Genomic DNA, 17,169 nt, shown 5'->3' on the forward strand with positions numbered 1-17,169 from the left:
TTTGTGTGTTAATGAAAGTTATCTTTCAGCTTCAGATTGCTCAAGGGTTTATCCTAGATCTTCAACTTCTTAGCTTGGGCACAGTTCTTTATGTGAGGAAGCAGGGAAAATACTGTCCAAAGCAGACTGCCAGTTGCTTATTATTTTTTTCTTTTTCAATACTTTCAGTTACCTATTTCTTCTTTGTTGTTATTTTGTTTTAAAGATTTATTTATTTGAAAATCAGAGTTAGAAAAGAGAGAGAGAGAGAGATCTTCCATCTGCTGATTCACTTGCCAAATGGCCACAATAGCTGGATCTGGGCTCTTCCGAAGCCAGGAGTCAGGAGCTTCTTCAAGATCTCCCACGAGGAAGCTGGGGTCCAAGTACTTGGACCATCTTCTGCTGCTTTCCCAGATGCATTAGCAAGGAGTTGAATTGGAAGTATAATAGCCAGGATTCCAACTGGCAGCCATATGGATTACCATCACTGCAGGCAGAGGCTTAAACTTCTACAACTCTTGTAGGCAGACATATAGTACAAAATTGATAAGGTTTGTGAGCTGGAAGACCACGCCTCATGCCCCTTTGTGACTGCTTGTCCCAACCTGGCCACACCTGTGTGCCCACCTGCCAATCAGGCTAATTAACCACTCCCTTTGCAAGTGGATTAAAAGCCTGGGACAAGGTGGGCCAGGCCCTTTTGTGTCCTTTTGCCTCCTTCTCCATTGCGAGCCCTTGCTGCCCCGCGCTTCAGGCACATGGCCTTTGGGCCACCGGTCCCATGCCTCCTGGCCTGCACGCTCCTCCACGTGACTGGCTCCTGGTGCTTGGTATGAATCCAGATTTCCCTTTCTCTCTTAGATAGGGCCCTCACTCTCCTATGCATTTCTCTTACTGAAAAAAAGGTTAAAACTTATGCTGTCCCATTCATTTATGCCAGTATTCAGAATTCTTCTCTGAATTCGTGGCAAGAAACCACAAAGCTTATTAATATTGTGAATTTATTAATAAGCAACCAGTATCACAACCACAGCACCAGCCCCTTCAGTTGTCTACTTTTTAAACCTAAATAGATATATTAATGCCTCATCTTCATAAAAATAACAGCTTTTTAAATCAGTACACAAAGGGCTATTAATGAAAAATTCTAATAAATCTAATAAATCAAGCTATCTAAAGAGTGAATTTATACTTTCACATACCAATTAGAAAAAAAAATAGTACATAAAGCTACATAAAATAAAGTAGGAACATTCATTCTTTTATTATTATTATTATTATTTTTTACAGGCAGAGTGGACAGTGAGAGAGAAAGACAGGGAGAAAGGTCTTCCTTTGCCGTTGATTCGCCCTCCAATGGCCGCTGCGGCCAGCGCGCTGCACTGACCTGAAGCCAGGAACCAGGTGCCTCTCCTGGTCTGCCATGCGGGTGCAGGGCCCAAGGACTTGGGCCATCCTCCATTGCACTCTCTGGCCACAGCAGAGAGCTGGACTGGAAAAGGGGCAACCGGGACAGAATCTGGTGTGCCAGCACCGCAGGTGGAGGATTAGCCTATTGAGCCACGGCACCGGCCTGGAACATTCATTCTTTCCTACTTGCCTCTTCCCCCATTTCTGTACCCTAAGGGTAACCAGGAAATATTAACCATACATTCACCGTCATTACAGGGGAGTCTCCTTTTTTCCCCATATACTTGAAATTACTGGTTGTTAAGTTTCCCACTGAGAAATCTCTGAAAACAGCCATACTATCAGAGACATTGTTCCAACAATCTAAGGTTCAAAAAGACTTTTATGTGTATTATACATACCAGAAATTAAGCGGTAGAAAACGTGACTCCTCTAAGTAGAACTATGCATCATCGGTTAGGAGTAGTTTCATTTTATCTGGTGTTCCCCATGCTGGGAGGAACTCAAACACTTAGTGATGGTGGTCCCCAAGCTAATTTCAAAGCTCCTGCCCTTTTTCCACTTCAAGATTCAGTTCGATGAGGTGAAAACAGAAAAAGCTTGAAGTCCGAACTGGAATCAAATCTTTGCTTCTTTTAAAATTTTATTTATTTCTAATTTACTTAAGAGGAAGATCCACAGAAATTTCCCATCTGTTGGGTTACTTCCCACATGCCTACAATAGCCAGGGCTGTGCCAGGCTGAAGCCAAGAGGCAGGAACTCAATCCTGGCCTCCCCTGTGGGTGGTAGTGACCCAAAAATATTTGAGTCATCACCTGCTGCCTCCCAAGATGCGCATCAGCAGGAAGATGGAATTGGGAGTGGAGATGGGACTTGAAGCCAGGTATGCCAGTACGACTGCTGGCATCTAAATTGCTAGGTCCTACCCCTGCTCTTGTTCTTAGTAGGGGAACTCTAGCCTTCGTTTCCAGATGAAGAGTGGTGGTGCTTTGTCCTACTTCACAGTAAACTGTGTAAACAGCTAGCATGAACAATTGGATAAATATGACCATATGAAAAGAAAGCATTTTTTGCTCAAAAACAGTATAAAGGACTCCAGAATATTAATGGAAAATAATGTTTAATTTTCTATGAATATTTTGAAGCCCCTTCAAATACTATTTTAACAAGTCAGAAGACAAATAATAAATGTGTAATCATTTTTCTTTCACTCATATAATTTAGCAAAATTTTGTCAGTTTGTCTATAATTATACACTTCTTTTTAAATTTATTTATTTGAAAGGTAGAGAGAGAAACATAGAGAGAAATAGAGAGACAACTTCCATCTACTGGTTTATTCAGCAAATGCCTGCATAAGCCAGAGAAGGGTCAAACTGAATCCAGGAGCCCAGAACTCAATCCAGCTCTCCCAGGTAGGTGGCAGGGAGCCAACTACTTGAGCCACCATCTGATATGCTGCAGCACGTGCATTAGCAGGAAGCTGGACTGGAAGCCATGAAGGAACTTGAACTCAAGCACTCTGATATGGGATGGCATCTCAAGGAGTAACGAAACTGCTGCATCAAATGCTAGCTGCAATCTGCGCTTCTAAAACTAAAATTTCTAGCAAAAAAGATATATGCATTCATAAGTTTATAGATATGTCAAAATGTCCTGAAAATAGACTTTGTGTATTTACATTCTCAATTGACATTGAAGAAAAATCTGTCCATTAGCCCTTTTAATGCATACTGTTAACAAACACTTTGTTTCAAGACTAATAGAGTTAGAAATAGGTTTCTTATCATTTTAATTTACATTTCTTTAGCAGGGAATTAATTCGAGAACCTTGATATGCTCATACTAATTTGTTTTTAGATTTCTGTGAATTTTCTGTTCTAAATTATTTTGAAATGTCTACTTTTAATTATTTGTCTTTTTTATAAGTTCAGTTTTTAAAATTTCATTGTAAGTTAATTACATTCTTCTGGGTTAGCTATTGCAAAAATTGTTAATTATTTGTGTTTTTTAACATCATGGAGATATACTGTGTTTAAAATTAACAGAAAATTCTCCAAAAAATGGAAAAATCTTCCACGCTCATGGATTGGAAGAATCAATATCATCAAAATGTCCATTCTCCCAAAAGCAATTTATAGATTCAATGTGATACCAATCAAAATACCAAAGACATTCTTCTTAGATCTGGAAAAAATGATGCTGAAATTCATATGGAGGCATAGGAGACCTCGAATAGCTAAAGCAATCTTGTACAACAAAAAACAAAGCCGGAGGCATCACAATACCAGATTTCAGGACATACTACAGGGCAGTTGTAATCAAAACAGCATGGTACTGGTACAGAAACAGATGGAAAGACCAATGGAAAAGAATAGAAACACCAGAAATCAATCCAAACATCTACAGCCAGCTCATATTTGATCAAGGATCCAAAACCAATCCCTGTAGTAAAGACAGTCTATTCAATAAATGGTGCTGGGAAAATTGGATTTCCACATGCAGAAGCATGAAGCAAGACCCCTACCTTACTCCTTACACAAAAATCCACTCAACATGGATTAAAGATCTAAATCTATGACCTGACACCATCAAATTATTAGAGAACATTGGAGAAATCCTGCAAGATATAGGCACAGGCAAAGACTTCCTAGAAAAGACCCTGGAGGCACAGGCAGTCAAAGCCAAAACTAACTATTGGGGTTGCATCAAATTGAGAAGTTTCTGTACTGCAAAAGAAACAGTCAGGAGAGTGAAGAGGCAACCCATAGAATGGGAAAAAATATTTGCAAACTATGCAACAGATAAGGGATTAACAATCAGAATCTACAAAGAGATCAAGAAACTCCACAAGAACAAAACAAATAACCCACTTAAGAGATGGGCCATGGACCTCAATAGACATTTTTCAAAAGAGGAAATCCAAATGGCCAACAGGCACATGAAAAAATGTTCAAGGTCACTAGCAATCAGGGAAATGCAAATCAAAACCACAATGAGGTTTCACCACACCCTGGTGAGAATGGCTCACATTCAGAAATCTACCAACAACAGATGCTGGCGAGGGACACTAACCCACTGTTGGTGGGAATGCAAACTGGTAAAGCCACTATGGAAGTCAGTCTGGAGATTCCTCAGAAACCTGAAGATAACCCTACCATACAACCCAGCCATCCCACTCCTTGGAATTTACCCAAAGGAAATGAAATTGGCAAACAAAAAAGCTGTCTGCACCTTAATGTTTATTGCAGCTCAATTCACAATAGCTAAGACCTGGAATCAACCCAAATGCCCATCAACAGTAGACTGGATAAAGAAATTATGGGACATGTACTCTATAGAATACTATACAGCAGTCAAAAACAATGAAATCCGGTCATTTGCAACAAAATGGAGGAATCTGGAACACATCATCCTGAGTGAAATAAGCCAGTCCCAGAGGCACAAATATCATATGTTCTCCCTGATCAGTGACAGCTAACCGAGCACCAAAAAGGAAACCTGTTGAAGAGAAATGGACAATATGAGAAACAGTGACATGATTAGCCCTCGCCCTGACTGTTGATGAACAACTTAATACTTAATCCTTTTTGTATTTTTTTTTTGTTCTACTTAATACTATTGGTTGAACTCTGTAATTAACACACAATTATTCTTAGGTTTTGAAATTTAACTGAAAAGTGATCTCTGTTCAATATGAGCGGGAATAAGAGAGGGAGGAGATGTACAATTTTGGACATGCTCAAGCTGACTGGCCCCAAATGGTGGAATTAGAAATGTGCCAGGGGATTCCAATTCAATCCCATCAAGGTGGCATGTACCAATGCCATCTCACTAGTCCAAGTGATCAATTTCTGTTCACAATTGATCATAATGATAGGATTAAGAGTCAAAGGGATCACATAAACAAGACTAGGTCTGCTAATAATAACTGATAGAATTAAAAAGGAGAGAATGATCCAATATGTGAAGCTGGATACACAGCAGACTCATAGAATGGCAGATGTCCTAAACAGCACTCTGGCCTCAGAATCAGCCCTTAAGGCATTCAGATCTGGCTAAAAAGCCCATGAGGGTATTTCAGGCATGGAAAGCCAAGAAACTCTCGCAAAAAAAAATCCTAAATGAAAGATCTATGTGAGTGAAATCCCAGTGGAAAGAACGGGCCATCAAAGAAGGAGGTGCCTTTCTCTGAAGGGAGGAGAGAGCTTCCACTTTGACTATGACCTTGTCTAAGTAAGATCAGAGTTGCTGAACTCAAGAGGCTTCCATAGCCTTGGCAACACATGACAAGAGCCTCGGGTGATTACTGACGCCATAAACAAGAGTGTCAGTTGTTAAATCAACAACAGGAGTCACTGTGCACTTACTCCCCATGTAGGATCTCTGTCCTTAGTGTGCTGTCCAATGTGAACTAATGCTATAACTAGTACTCAAACAGTATTTTTCACTTTGTGTTTCTGTGTGGGTGCAAACTGTTGAAATCTTTACTTAATATATACTAAATTGATCTTCTGTATATAAAGATAATTGAAAATGAATCTTGATGTGAATGGAATGGGAGAGGGAGCGGGAGATGGGAGGGTTGCAGGTGGGAGGGAAGTTATGGAGGGGGAAAGCCACTGTAATCCAAAAGCTGTACTTTGGAAATTTATATTTATTAAATAAAAGTTAAAAAAATAAAATTCTAGAATATGTAAACAAATATTGTGATATATGAAGGGTCTTCAAAAAGTTCATTCAAATATATATGAAAAAAATTGTGTCTGAGTTTCAAAAATTTTTGTACTAAAACATACTTACCTTTTAATTCCATTTTTCAACAAGTGTTTTGAAGTGTTGTCATATCTCTCTTTATAATTACTGTCTTGGAAAGCAAAGTTTACATTTCCCATATTAAAGACATGTAGGGAAACATAAAAATCTGAACTCCTCCCCATTTTAATGAAGCCATATGAATATTATTGCATAGTGATCAGCAGCACAAATCTGTAATTATGTAGACAGAGTTATAAAAATAGGAACATAAATGAACTCAGTATTTTGCACATTCTCTTTAAAAATACAGAATTCTTGAAGAAATAAAAAAAGAAACAATTATTTTGCTTTTAAAAAATGTAGAACCACTTATTTTTTCCCTGTGAATGTTTCCCTGGCTAGACCATGCCAAAGCCAGGAGGCCAGAATTCCATCAAATAGGTCTCACCTGCCAAGTGCCAGGGGCCCAAGCATGTAAGCCATCATCTGGTGCCTTCCAGGATGCAGCGACAGGAAGCTGGATCAGAAGTGGAGTTGCAACACCTGAACCACACACCAGTAGATGGCTCAACTCCTGCTGCACCACAATGCCCAGCCTAAACAGGTTTGCATAAATTAATTTATTGCTCATCTCAAAAACATATTTGAATTTTGACAAGGCCATTCTACAAACCAAAAGAAACACTAGCATGAAGGAACTGTGGTACATTTTATCAGTGAACTTTGATGACCCTGATTCATACCACACACACAAAAAAATGACTTGCTTATTCCACTAGACCTATTAAGGTCACTTTCCATAGCTTAAATTTACGAATGCTATTTTTCCAGTAAATGTATTTTCAGGGAGTGTTCTGAAGCATAAAAAAAGCTCCAAGTTGTGTTTTGCTAGTTTCCTTTGGAATCAACATTCATCACATATAAGGCATGCAAGTATGGTTTAATCTGTTTACTGACTCTCTTGTGAGTCATAAACATGAGTGAAACAGTTGACAAATTTGTAGTTAACCTAGTAAGCCCCCAGATAAGTCGATACTTAGGTCAATCTTTTCCTTCAAGTATTCCCAGGAAAGCTGAGGATTGTAAGTAAATCTTAGATAGGTTGTTCATTTTGGTTTTTGTTTATCTGGATTCATTTTGCTCAATTCCTGAAACCCATAGTTCCACAGACTATTTAAGTTTTTCATGAATTGTGAATTCCATTAAATAGTTTAATACAAAATTCTCAAATGTATTCTTCAATTGAAAACTGTATGAAATAATTTCTGAACCAAAACTTTTGTGATCAACATGACCCTTTATATTTCTTAAAATTAAATGTCGTTGGTGGCTTTGAGTTAAAAAAAGAGGTAAAGGTGAATATAAGATGGCCTATGATTTTTGTCAAGTTTTGTCTGCAGTTTTCCGTTCAGGAATCTCCATGAGAATTTTTAGAGCAGAGAGGGTCACTTAGACTCATCTTCTTTAAAATGTTTTTTCATTGTATTTGAAAGGCAGAAAGACAGAGAGAAAGAAGGGGCAGGCAGAGAAATATAGTTTATCTGCGGGTTTATGCCCCGAATACCTGCAATAGCCGAAGTTGGGCTAGGCTGAAGAAGGGAGCTGGGGCCTCAGTCAGGGTCTCCCACATGGGTTGCAGAATCCCAAGTACTTGAGCCATCACCTGCTGCCTCCAAGGGTGTGCATTAACAGGAAGCAGGAAAGGAAGGGGAGCTGGAATCTAACCCAGGCACTCCAATGTTAGACGCACAGCTCCCAAGTGCTATCTTAACCACTGTGCCAAACACCTACTCATCAGTCTCACTTATACAACATTGATGCTGCATCACCCCGTTGACCATATGAAGCTCCTGTGTGATGAACTCTGGGAACAATTTCATGTATCTACAAGTTCCAGAAGAACACGCACTTCCAAACAACTGCTTCGTTGTCACGATGGGCAGTATACAGCTTGCAGAGGCTCATATTTTATTATTTGTTGTAGTCACCAGAAAACCCAGAGCCAAACTAATTGCCTACTTCTAGCAATTAAACAGGTTGTTACACATTTCAAGAGCTAACTCTCCATGCCTGCTATCTTAGTTTTCTCTCTTATTTTCCTTTCATTTCTCTTTCCTTGTCTTTTTGGCCAGTATATATCTCCAGAAGCCACCTCAAAATCCTCTGTGAAATAAAAATGACAAAAAAATATGAAGCAGATAGGTAAATAAGTAATAAAATTGATAAGGATATAGACAAATTAAAAACTCTGACATCTTATGTTGATTTAAAAAATGATCAAAGCCAACAGAAATATAGTTATGATTACACATCAACCACATTATTTTATCCATGCTTTTTCAATTATATAAATACCAAGAATAAATTACTTAGATATGGTACATCATCCCATTTTCTGTAAGAATTGAGGATTAGAATGTTGCTTGTGGATCAAGTTATTGTATGGTGGATTATATTTTTAACCTAGTAGAGAAACTCGTCATTCAAGCACTTTATAAAACACAGAATTTTAATATCATGTTAATATTCAATTTCTGGTGATCTAGTTTTAAATATCATCAATTAATAATTTAATTAATAACTTAATGTTATATTAATTAATTTTAATGTCCTATTAATATTCAATTTTTGATATAGATTAAGTTTTTGTTGTATAGAATCACAACTTATGTTTCCTGACTTAAAGCTAGAGAAAGAAAATTAGAAGTCCCTGTTCTCTTGTATGTTATACCTTCTCCTACTTTCCCAAAATGTTTACTTCCTAGATTTAATCAGTTAATAACTTAATGTACTTTTCCAAATATTCTAAAAAATATTCATATATATATGCATAATATGTAAATGTATATTAAATGGCCCATATAGTTGAACAAAAGAGTAGAAACAAATGACCAATAAACAGGAAAAGGCACCCAAGTTCCTTTTAAATATGAAGGCAACACCAATTAAAACTGCACTGTAGTATTACTCCACAGGTACCATAAGGCTAAAACAAATAAGGAAAAATACCCAATGTTGGTAGCAGTTTGAGCAAACTGAACCCTGTTATACTGCTGGTGTTAAGTGTAATTCCATACAACCACTTTTGCACCTTGTTTGGCTATACCTACCCAATAAAAATGTGACCTAATGGTCACCAAAAATATGTTACCAGAATGTCCACAGCAGAATTATTTATAAAAAACAAAAACTGGGCCGGCGCTGAGGCTCACTAGGCTAATCCTCCGCCTTGCGGTGCCAGCACACCGGGTTCTAGTCCCGGTCGGGGTGCCGGATTCTGTCCTGGTTGCCCCTCTTCCAGGCCAGCTCTCTGCTGTGGCCAGGGAAGACAGTGGAGGATGGCCCAAGTGCTTGGGCCCTGCACCCCATGGGAAACCAGGAGAAGCACCTGGCTCCTGGCTTCGGATCAGCACGATGTGCCGGCCATTGGAGGGTGAACCAACGGCAAAGGAAGACCTTTCTCTCTCTCTCTCTCTCTCTCTCACCTCTCACTGTCCACTCTGCCTGTCAAAAAAAAAAAAAAAAAAAAAAACTGAAGTCTACATAAATGTCCATAGACAGTAGTAGCCCGGATATATATTTCAAATATGTTTCACCATATATTGCATTTACTTTTGTTTTATTTTCAGTAGTGAAAATGAAATTAAACTCTTTTAAACATGCATTTGCTAAATACTTAATGTGTAATGAATTCTACCCTGGACTCCCCAGTTGAAACCACATTATGCAAAGGGATCACATAAATAAGACCAAGTGTTTGCTAATAATAGACAGAATTAAAAAGGAGAGAATGATTCATCATGGGAAATGGGCCACACAGCAAACTCAAAGAATGACAAATGCCCTAAACAGCACTCTGGCCTCAGAATCAGCCCTTAACACACTTGGATTTGGCTAAAAAGTCCATGAGAGAATTTCAGGCATGGAAAGCCAAGACACTGTGGCAAAAAATGACCTAAATGAAAGATCTCTGGGAGCGAAATCCCAGTGGAAAGAATGGGCCATCAAAGAAGGAGGTGCCTTTCTCTGAAGGGAGGAGAGAACTTCCACTTTGATTATGGCCTTGTCTAAATAGAATTCAGGAGGTTTCCATAGTCTTGGCAGTTCATGACAAGAGCCTCGAGTGGTTACTGACGACATAAATAAGAGTCTCAATTGTTAAATCAACAACAGGAGTCACTGTGCACTTGCTCCCCATGTAGGATTTCTGTCCTTAATGTGTTGTATTATGAGAATTAATGGTAAAACTAGTATTTAATCAGTACTTTATACTTTGTGTGTCTGTGTGACTGCAAACTGTTGAAATCTTTACTTAGTATAAAGTTGATCCTCTGTATAGTACATAAAGATAATTAAAAATGAATCTTAATGAAGAATGGATGGGCGAGGGAGTAGGGGGCAGGATAGTCTGGGGGTGGGAGGGTGGGTATGGGGGGAAAAACTGCTATAATCCAAAAGTTGTACTTATGAAATTTATATTTATTAAATAAAAACTTTGTATAAAAATGAATAAATAAAATTTAAAAAAGGAAAACACACCATGGACATTTGTTGACAAGGTGCCCTTAGACCAGTGCCTTCCTTCCAATCCTGTCCCCCATTAAGGAAATGCACTTAGGTTTAAATGAGATCACACAATAAACCACTCCCTCAGATTTTTGCCTGAGAGGCCCCAAACTGGCTTTCTTTCAGCCATACCCGCATCCATCAGACAAGGAACATTTGGATAAATGGGCCATGTGCACCCATGGATAATCCTTCCTTAGATCACCCTCTGGGTATCTCAAGCTTTCAAGTTCCCAGCCTAAATGTCCTGGAGTCCCAGGAGTGGTAGCAGGAGGTTGGTTAGAGCTTGGTCTTGTGAGCTGGGAGTCCCATATCCATGAAGAGAGACCCTTGCTCTGTGCAAGGAGAGCCAGGAAAGGGGACAGAAGGGACAAGGACCTGATATCCCTGCATCACCACATCATGACAGATCTGAGAAGTTTGTATGCAAACCTGTTCTTCCAGGTCCTGTATTTCTCAGAGTATTCAACAGTTGGTTAGCTTGACTAACATCAGCCTTAAAACTTCTAGTATATGTGCTGTATTTGTTCTCTGACTCTGGACACCAAAAATGTTAGAGATGGACTTGCATATAATGGTATTAAAATACAATAGTCTTTCCTTAGTTGGTTCCATTCAGTGGAGGATGATTTTAACATGTTTTCCACAGTGAGATGCTGGTAGGCAAATGGCTTAGAAACAGGACATAGAATCAAAGTCATGGACACAAGGACGTGGATATCTAGAGAGGGTGGAGGGGTCCAAAGAATGGACATTACACAGAAGTCTCAGGTTCTCATGAAACCCTTATAATGATTGTGTAACTTGGTCTAGTTGCCCAGTTTCTCTAAGCCAGCTTACTTACCCATAAAGAGAAGATAATCATGCATTCTTCACGAGCTATGTGATTGTGCTTGGAATAGCATGTGTACTAGAAAAATATATGATGAACAAATTTTACAAAGCAATTTAATTTAAACAGATAATTTGATTTTTTTAAAGATTTATTTATTTATTTGAAAGTCAGAGTTACACAGAGAGAGGAGTGGCAGAGAGTAAGAGAGAGAGAGTTGTCTTCCATCCAATGGTTCACTCCCCAACTGGCTGCAATGGCCAGAACTGAACCTATCCGAAGCCAGGAGCTAGGAGCTTCTTCCGGATCTCCATGCGGGTGCAGGGGCCCAAGCACTTCGGCCATCTTCTGCTTTCCCAGGCCATAGCAGAGAGCTGGATTGGAAGAGGAGCAGCCAGGACTAGAACTGGCACCCATATGGGATGCCAGCGCTCCAGGCCAGGGCTTTAACCCACTGTGCCACAGTGCCAGCCCCTGATTTTTTTTTCCTCACAATAGTGGAAACCTATTTTGATTAGTTCTAAAATTATTTTATTAAAGGCATCATGGTTTTGTGTGTTTCCACCTTCCACCTTCCACCTGGTCCAGAAAGGGATATAGAGGCACAGTGGCCTTGAGTAAAGGATTGCTATTCTGCTAGTTCTGCTAGACCTCCTCTTTGATCAATGTACTCCTTTCACCACCTAAGGATTGTTGCTAGCCCCTTATTTGATGTTCCTGACTTTTCTGGGTGGACACAAGGCGACAGAGCTATTCCCTTCCTGCTCAAACGGGTCGGTGTTGTTCATGGATGTCAAGATGACTTCAGGCAAGTTGATTGGCAAACTTCATTGAAAGTTTATTTAGTAATTAGAAATAGTCTGTGTGCCTCATCTCTGTAAATAAAAAGTTGCTCTTAAAAACTTTGTCATACCTGGCCAGATCATTCTTATTTATATCCTTTTGCATTTAACTTCCACCTCCTCTAAATGTGAAGACAATAGAGGCAAAGGATAAAATAATCATAAAGACAGGAAGCAGGAAAGGATTAGAAATGGATAAGGAGGGGCCTGGCATTGTGGCGTAGTGGCTTCAGGTCCCAGCTACTCCATTTCTGATCCAGCTCTCTGCTGTGGCCTGGGAAAACAGTGAAAGATGGCCCAGATCCTTGGCCTCCTGCACCCACATAGGAGACCTGGAAGAAGCTCCTGGCTCCTGGCTTCAGATCCACCCAGCTTTGGGCCTTGTGGCCATTTGGGGAGTGATCCAAAGGCTAGAAGATTCTCTCTCTCTCTCTCTCTCTGCCTCTGCGTCTCTGTAATTCTGCCTCTCAAATAAATAAATCTTTAAAAAGGAAAAATAGAAAAGAAAATAAGTGGATAAGGAAAGAAAGGAAGAAATCTCTTTATCAAAGTGAGGCTCCTGATTTCAAATTTCTGGATTGGATGCTGAGTGAGGGGTACAAGTTGCTTTGAGCTGGGGTTTCCACCACACTTACCAGACTCCAGGATTTATACCATATTCATTGTTTCACAGCACATAGCTGGAAGCTCAGTATTCCTCTTCCTTGTAGTGACAACAATGGGATTGAATTTGATACCGGGAATAGCAACTATGAAGGAGTTTGACAAACTGAGTTTGATATGATAGTGGACCAGGATGGTGAAGGTGTGCAACCCATGTTGTGGGCCTGGAGAAGAGATGACTGGCAGTATGTCTTACAAAAATATACCTTTATATTACTAGTTTTTTTTCTTATGATCTCTAGAAATACAGCTAGGTATAAACAGCAGAATAGCAGATTCTGGCAAAAGTACTTTTTTAACAAAAAGTGCAATCACAAAGTAAAACAAATTCCCCGTGAGGAAGTGAGTGGCTTACTCATCAGTGCAATTACTCAGACAGAAACCAGGTGATTATCAGATGTGCTTTTTAAATAGGTTTTTGCATTTTGTGTGAGAAGGTAGAAACTAATCTTAAAAGAATGTTTTAAAGTCTCTACAGTTAAATTAAAAGTCCCTTTTTGTAGATAGTCTGGCCTTTCCCAGGCTTGGAACTTTCCTGTGAGTGGCTCTGAATCCAACAAAGGGACTTAAGGAAGTCAGTTTTATTTGTTCTTTATAGTTTGGATAAGTTGTGGATTAAAATATGTATTTTTTAAATTCATAAACTAAGTGGTGATTTGCATCTCTAATGTAACTCTGGGAGCTCCTAAATCTTGGCTGAGAAGTCCAAGATCATGAAACAGTATTTCCCCAGAACCTTACCATATGGGGAATAAAGTAAATTCTTTCCTATGTTTTTCTTTCATTCATAATTCTCTTGCCATCCTCTCAACAAAGGCCATCGTGGGCTGAGCTGGGGAACAAGGTTGGAGAGGTTACCCCAATCAAGGAACACTTGGGATGTGTTCACAACCATCACATCCTCAATTCTATGATCTCCCAGGCAAGAAAGGAATCCTAGCCTTCTTCTTCTTCTTTTTTTTTTTTTTTTTAAACAGGCAGAGTGGATAGTGAGAGAGAGAGAGAGAGAGAGAGAGAAAGGTCTTCCTTTTGCCATTGGTTCACCCTCCAATGGCCGCCAGGCTGGCGCGCTGCGACCAGCACACCGCGCTGATCTGATGGCAGGAGCCAGGTACTTCTCCTGGTCTCCCATGGGGTGCAGGACTCAAGCACTTGGGCCATCCTCCACTGTCTTCCCTGTCCACAGCAGAGAGCTGGCCTGGAAGAGGGGCAACCGGGATAGAATCCGGCGCCCTGACTGGGACTAGAACCCGGTGTGCTGGCGCTGCTAGGTGGAGGATTAGCCTATTGAGCCGGCGCCGGCGAATCCCAGCCTTCTTATACCTGTTACCTCACATTCCTGTTACCAGGTACCCCCCATTCTCTAGTTTTCTTTAACCAATACTTGAGCAACTTACTTCATATGCTAAATGTTCTTTGTCTCTCCCAACTACAATGCAGACACATAAGGGGTGTCCTAATTTCTCAGAACAATGTTTGCAATTGTGTAGGTTCCCTAACATTGACTGTGGGAATGAAAGAACACAGTGGATGGGATTTCAGTGTTGGTTTTTGGAAAAGTCCTTTAAAGTGTGTTTTATTTTTAGACTCAGTGATTTTACTGATATATATTATACTAATTGATACACACATATATGATACATGTGAGACAGCTCTATGACTGCTAACAGAACTCCCTCAGTCAGTCTTTTTCTATTATGGTGTTCAACTGATTGAATGAGGCCCACACACTTTATATACGGAAGTCTGCTTTGTGTACTGTTTAAATGCTAATGTCATCTTCAAAATGCCTTTCCCAAGACATCTACAAAAATTTTAGAGACATTTATTTGAGAGGAGCAAATATAGATAGAGGGAGAAAGAGTTCCCATCTGCTGATTCACTCTCCAAATGCTCACAACAGCTGGGACTGCCCCAGCTGAACCCAAGAGCCAGGGTCTCAGTCCAGGGCTCCCATGTGGGTGATATGAGCCCAACTGCTTAGGCCACCACCTTTGCCTCCTAGTAGCTGCATTAGCAGGAAACCAGATTCAGGAGTCAGAGGCAGGCATGAAACCCTGGTGCTCCATTATGGGACAAAGGCATCTTAACCATTGGAATAAATGCCCACCCTTACAGTAATATCTGACCAAGTGTCTTGGTACCATGGCCTTAGCAAAGGGGATGTGTAAAATTAACCACCCAGGTATGAATCTACCAATTTGTTTTATAATTGAAATAATCTCAGAGAGCAACACTTTCATTCTATAGGGCAAGAAATCAAGTCCATGCAAGATTAAAATCCAGCTCATCTGAAGTCACAGATGACCCACACAGAAGCCTCAGGCTCCTGACTCACAGTCCTACCTCCCTCAATCACAAATGCTATAAAATGGATCACCTACACAGTGCTGCTCCAAGTGTTTTGGTCTCTTTATCTTGCTTTGAGGAAAAGCTTCAGTACTTTATAGTATAACAGAGTGCCCAAAACAATGCGCTCATCACAGATAACTATAGATTTAAAGACTATATATTGTGGGGTTATGTAGTTTGAGGAGATAACAATCTAACCTAGATACCTGCACTTGAAGAAACTTGCCTTTAAAATGCAGTTTATGGAGCAAACATTTGGCCTAACAGTTTAAGATGCCTGTGTCCCATATCACTGTGCCTGGATTCAATACATGGCTCCACTCCAGACTCCAGCTTTCTGCATATGCAGACCATGGAAGTCAGGGAACCAGTAGTGATGGCTTAAGTAATTGCGCTCTTAGCATCCATGTGGGAAACGTGGATTGAGTTCCTAGCTCTCAGCTTTTGCCCCAGTCCAGGGGCCACTGTGGCAATTTGGAGAGTCAATTAGCGTATGAGAGCGCTCTCTCTCTCTCTCTCTCTCTCTCTCTCTCTCTGTGTGTGTGTGTGAGTGTATATCAGTGTATGTGTATATCTCCCAAATAATAACAATAAAATAAAATTCAGCCCATTCTTTTAGCCAAGCTATAGTGGACATGTGTAGCAGGGTGGGTGGGGAAGGGCAGCTTCTACCAAGGGCTAGACATTGGTCAGAATTAGATATGTTGACAAGGTAATATCTGAGGAAGGACTTCAAGGAAGCAAGGGAGGAAGCAAATGGATATCTGGGGAGGAATATTTAAGGCATAGAGAAGAGCCAGTAAATTAGGCATGTGTCTGGTTTGCTTATGAAACAGCAAGGAGGCCAGTGTGCTGGAGCAGAATGGGTGACTGAATGATGGGAAGAGTAGCAGGAGATACAGTGGAGGACAGAAATATAAAGTTCAGGTAGGGTTGCATGGACTATTTTGAATTTCATTGATTTAAATGGGAGACCACTGGGCAGCCTTGAGCAGAGGGATGATGTGATATGACCTAGTTTTAAAAAGAATCCCTCCAACATCTAAATTTAGATTAGACTTTGGGTTGTTATTGGTGGTGGGGTGGCTGAGTTACGGAGGCCAGCTAGTTGTGAGTTCACTGTAGTGATCCTAGTGACAGGTTTGGGTAGCTCCCATCGGGTACCTCTTGACTTCTTCAAGAAGCAGACACATTCTGAACATGGATCATGAGGGAGAAGAGGTGAGGATAACAGCAAAGACTTGAGACCTGAGCAACTGGGGGAAAGCAGACAAAGCAATAAAACCGCGATATTTAATAAAAGCAGGTATAAAGGTCCATAAGGTGCAGGTGCAAGGAGAATTCGTTCATTCCACTTTGGGGAAGAGTCAAGAAAAGCTTCAGAGAAGAAGTAAACAGTTGATCTGGAACTTGAAAGGTGAGAAAGCTTTCTCTGAGTGGGTAAGATAGGATATTCCAGGCAGAGCAGAAGGATGAATAAATGCAGTGTAATGTGTTTTCACATGCCTTAACTTGTAACAAACCAAACTCAATATCTGATAAAATTCCCTTATGATTTGGAAAATACAAAGAGGCACACACAACTGTAGACCTGTATGCATGGACATATGTGATTTCAAAGAACCTATTCCAAGGGCCTTAAAAATAAAGGCTGCCCTTCATTTACATTGCAAGCTTATGTCTGGTTCCATATGATTTTCTACTAGCCAGTGTGTCTATTCCAATGCTGTGAAAGACGGCCTCTTATTGAAGAAACAGCAATAG

This window comes from Oryctolagus cuniculus, chromosome 14, assembly GCF_964237555.1.
Source record: "Oryctolagus cuniculus chromosome 14, mOryCun1.1, whole genome shotgun sequence".
NCBI lineage: Eukaryota > Metazoa > Chordata > Mammalia > Lagomorpha > Leporidae > Oryctolagus > Oryctolagus cuniculus.